The following is a 5,027-nucleotide window of genomic DNA, read 5'->3' as shown; positions in this document are numbered from 1 at the left end:
ATACATATATATATTTATATATATATATACTAGATTTATAAAAAAAAATTTAATTTTTTGACCGGAATTGGACGATTTTTTTACCGGAAATATGATCAATTTATCAGTTTAACCTCCAAATTTCGATCGGATTTGGCCGATTTTTGTACCGAAATTGACAGATTTTTTATCGGAAATGGTCAATTTTTCAGTTTAACGTCCAAATTTGGATCAAAATTAGCCGATTTTTCGACCGGAATTGGCCGATTTTTGAACAGTAATTGGCCGATTTTTAAACCGAGAATGGCCCATTTTTAATTTAATCTCCAAATTTGGATTGTAATTGGCCGATTTTTGGAAGGGAATTGGACAATTTTTGATCTGGTAATACCTTATTTTTCAGTTTAAAGTCCAAATTTGGATCGGAATTGACCGATTTTTTTATTGGAAATGATCCATTTTCAGTTTAATGTCCAGATTTGGATTGGAATTAGCCGAATTTTAGACAGGAAGTGGTTTATTTTTGGATCTGATGTGATTCTTTTTTCAGTTTATAATTCAAGGTTGGTTCGGAAAAGGCCGATTTTTTGTTCGGAAGTGGCCCCATTTTCCATTAAATGTCCGGTCACCCCCAGAGGCCTTGGCATGGGGGGTGGCCTCTAGGGGATAAGTTCGGAGGCCTAGGGGCGGGAGTGTCCTCTCGGGGACCTGGGAGTAAATCCGACTATCCCTAGGGGTCTAGTGATTATATTGTCCACCTCTAGGGGTCTAGGGGGCGAGGATGGTCTCTCGGGGTTAATTCCGGCCATCACAGGCGGACTGGGGGTCGGGAGTGGTTCCTCGGGTGTAAGTCTGGCCACCCCCGGAGGCCTGGGAATCGAATGGCTACTCGGGGTTAAGTCCGGAAACCTCGGGGCGAGCAGTGATATCCTTTCGGGAGTAAGTCCTGCTATCCAAGGAGTTGGGAGTAATATCGGCCACATCCAGGAGCCTTAGGGGATTAATGGCCACTCGGGGGTAAGTCCGGTCACCGCCGATGGTCTGGGGGGTGGGATTGGTTTTTTGGGTATTTTTTGTCATCCCTGGGTGTATATTCCGCAACGCCTGTTGGTATGGGGACAAGGGGTTGCCTCTTGGTTGTAAGTGCGGCCAATCCCTGCGACCTGGGTGTAAGTCCGGTCACACCCATAAGACTGAGCGGAGGAGGAGTAATTCCTCCTGAGGGTAATTCCGGGAAGGCCTATGGGAAAGTCCGGCCACTATTAAGAACCTGGTTGGGGGGACTTTCGGGGATACATTTAGTCACTCCCGATGGCCTAGAGACCGCGAGTGACATCTCGGGGATTTGTGCGGACACCCTTGATCCATATATGGCCTTTGAACGGTAAATTCGGCCCGGATGTGACATCCTAACAGTAAATACGGCCTACCTTGGCCCGGATATAACATCTAAACGATAAATCCGGCATGGATATGGCCTCTAAACGGTAAATCCGGCCATCCTCGGCAAGGATATGATCTTTAAACGGTAAAACCGACCTGGATATGGCCTCTAAACGGTAAATACGGCCACTTTCGGCCAAGATGTAGCATCTAAACGGTCAATCCGGCCACTTTCAGACCAGATATGGCCTCTAAATGGTAAACAGGGCTTTCGGCACAGATATAGCATCTGACATTTAAACCCGGTAACATTCTGCCCAGATATGGCCTCTAAACGATAAATCCGGCCACTTTTGGCCCAGATATGTCCTTTAATCGATAAACCCGTCCACTTTCGGCCCAAATATTCCCTCTAATCGGTAAACCCGGCCACTATCGGCCCAGATATGGCCTCTAAACTGTAAATCCGTCCAGGGTCGGCTTGATATGCCTTCTTAACGGTAAATCCTGCCATTATCGCCACAGATATGGCCTCTAAACGGAAATTGAAATCATTTTCGGCCCAGATGTGGCCTCTAAACGGTAAACCAACTTTGGGACCAGATATGGCATCGAAACAGTAAATTCCACCATTTTCGGTCCAGATATTCCTTCTAAACAGTAAATCCGGCAACTTTCGGCCCGGATATGTATCCTCTAAACGGATGAATGGGACACTTTCGATCAATATCCGACCTATTCGACCCAAATAATGCCTCTAAACATTAAATCCTCTTTCAACCAAGATTTGGCTTCTAAACGGTATATTCGCATACTTTTGACCCAGTTATGGCCTCGTAATGTAAAATCCGGCCACTTGCGGCACAGATATGGCATCTAAACGTTAAATACGGTCACGTTCGTACCATATACGTCCTCTAAACGGCCACTTTCGGCCCATGTATGGCTAGTAAACGGTAAATTCGTACACTTTCAGCCCAGATATGTACTCTAAACGGTAAATCCGGGCAATTTCAGCCGTGATGTGGTCTTTAAACAGTAAACTCTGCCACTTTCGAGCCAGAAATGTCATAAAACGATAAATCCAGTCATTTTCGGACCTGACTTGGCATCTAAACGGTTAATCCGGCCACTTTCGGTCCGGATATGACATCTAAAAGATAAATCAGGCAACTTTCGTCTCAAATAACTTCTAAACGGTAAATCTGGCCATTTTTCGAACAGATATGGTGTCTAAACGGCTACTTTCGGCCTGATATGATTAATAAACGGTAAATCCCATCACTTTCGGCCCAGATATGTCCTCTAAACGGTTAATCGGCATCTTTCGACCCAGATATGGCATCTAAACTGTAAATCCAACCATTTTCGGCTCAGATATTGCTAAACGGTTAATGCGTCCACTCTCGACCCAGACATATCCTCTAAACGGTAAATTCCGCCACATTCGGCCATATATGACCTCTAAGCGATAATCCAACCACTTTTGGCTCATATAAGTTAGCTAAATACTAAATCTGATCACTTTCGGCCCAGATATGGCCTCTAAACGATAAATTCCATCACTATCATTTAAACAATAAATCCGGCCATTATCGACCCAGATATAGCTACTAAACGATAAATCCGCCTATTTTCATATCAGTTATGGATTCTAAATGAAAAATCCGTCCATATTCGGCACAGATATGTCATCGACAGAGTAAATTCAGTCACTTTCTGCCTATATATGGCCTCTAAACGATGAACCGGCCACTTTTGGCCCATGTATTGCACCTAAATAGTAAATCCGTTCCCTTTCGTCCCAGATATGGCCTCTAAACGGTAATTCCGGCCACTTTCGGCCTGATATGGTCTTTAAACAGTAAATCCAATCACTATCGGTCTAGATATAGCTTCTAAACGGTGAAAAAGCCATTTTCGGCCCAGATATGTCTACATCTAAACGGTAAAAAAGGCCATTTTCGAACAATATATGTCCGCGAAACGATAAACTCGGCCCCAGATATGACTGTTAAATGGTAAATTCGTCCACTATGAGCCCAGGTATGGCCTTAAACGGTAAACCCGATCACTTTCGGCTCAGATATGGCATCTAAACGGTAAATCTGGTCACTTTCATCTCAGATATTGCCTCTAAATTGTAAATCCGACCATTTTCGGCCCAGTTATGTCCTCTTTACGGTAAATCCGGTCACTTTCGGACCAGATATGCCCTCTAAATGGTACATCCGGCTACTTTCATACCTGTTATGGACTCTAAATGAAAAATCCGTCCACAATCTGCACAGATATGGCATCGACTGTGTAAATCCAGGAACTTTCTGCCTATATATGGCCTCTAAACGGTATATCCTACTACTTTCTGTCCAGATATGTCATCTAAACGGTAAATCCGTCCACTCTCGACCAGATAATGGCCACTAAACAGTAAATCCGTCCTCTTTCGGATTAGATACGGCTTCTGAACGGTAAATGTGTATATTTTCGGCCCAGATATGGCCTCTAAATGATAAATCTGACAACTTTCGGCCCAGATATGGCTTTTGAACGGTAAATCCGGCCAAGTAATGTGTCTAAACGGTAAATCCGGCCACTTTCAGTCATCATCCGTCTATTTTAAGGCCAAATATTGCATCTAATCGGTAAATCCTGTGTATTTGCATATGAAACTTCGTTTAGAACATTTTTATTTTCCTTGTGCGTCATCAAAATCTTTCGCATCATAAGCAGAGATACTAATTCTTCGATAAGAAGAGATAAGGAAAATATTCTGATAATGGATTTATAAAAATGGTAGTAGATCAAGGAAGCCACTCCAATGTCCTTGATCTTGATATATGTTATCATGATCATGACCCCGAGTGATCTTTGGAAGTTTTAACTGCAAAACATTATCCGTTAAAAAATTACAAACAAAAAAAGTTGATAATCATTATATCAAAATTAATTTAATAAATATTTGATAATACTGAATATCACAAAAATTCTTCAACAATTATATCGACGAATGTTATTTGCGGAAGTTGCGCGTTCCTAGGCAGGAGGAAAGTCGGTGGAAGTCGCTTAATGAAGATCACGCTTCCCTAGGGGAAGAGATGAGATGAAAACCACCCTCTTCAATAAGAAAAAATAATAAAATGTAATCATCATATTTGCAAATAAATTTAATTATCATGTAATGGATACATAGCACTCATAATATTAAAAAAAGCATGAATTCAATCACTATAATTAAGTAATCTTGAATAACAATTCTGCAATATAATGCAGATAATGTAATCTCGAATACCAGTATCGAGGCATACTTGCATGCATATCTCTCCAAAATCTTTCTGTGTATGTGCACCACTTTCAGGATTTACAAAATTTGTACTGTGAAATTTTCATTGCATAAAGCATCGTATGCGCGCCATTTATCAGAATTAATAATACAACCGCGATATATTTTCGAATAATTGGCAGAATAGGTTTAGTAGATTAAGTACAGGCAAAATAAATATATTTTCTTAATGTTCTACTGAAGACCCATTGCCCTCTAATTATACGTCCAGAATTATATTTTCTTTTGCCTATCTTTGCTTCATCTATTTCTACGATTATATCCTGTCTATCAATTTGTTTTTAACTATTTTCAACCCATCGTTAAAGTAACTAAAAATAAT

Source organism: Atta colombica, unplaced genomic scaffold, assembly GCF_001594045.1.
Source record: "Atta colombica isolate Treedump-2 unplaced genomic scaffold, Acol1.0 scaffold201, whole genome shotgun sequence".
In the NCBI taxonomy this organism is placed as follows: domain Eukaryota; kingdom Metazoa; phylum Arthropoda; class Insecta; order Hymenoptera; family Formicidae; genus Atta; species Atta colombica.
This window is presented reverse-complemented; position numbering follows the sequence as displayed.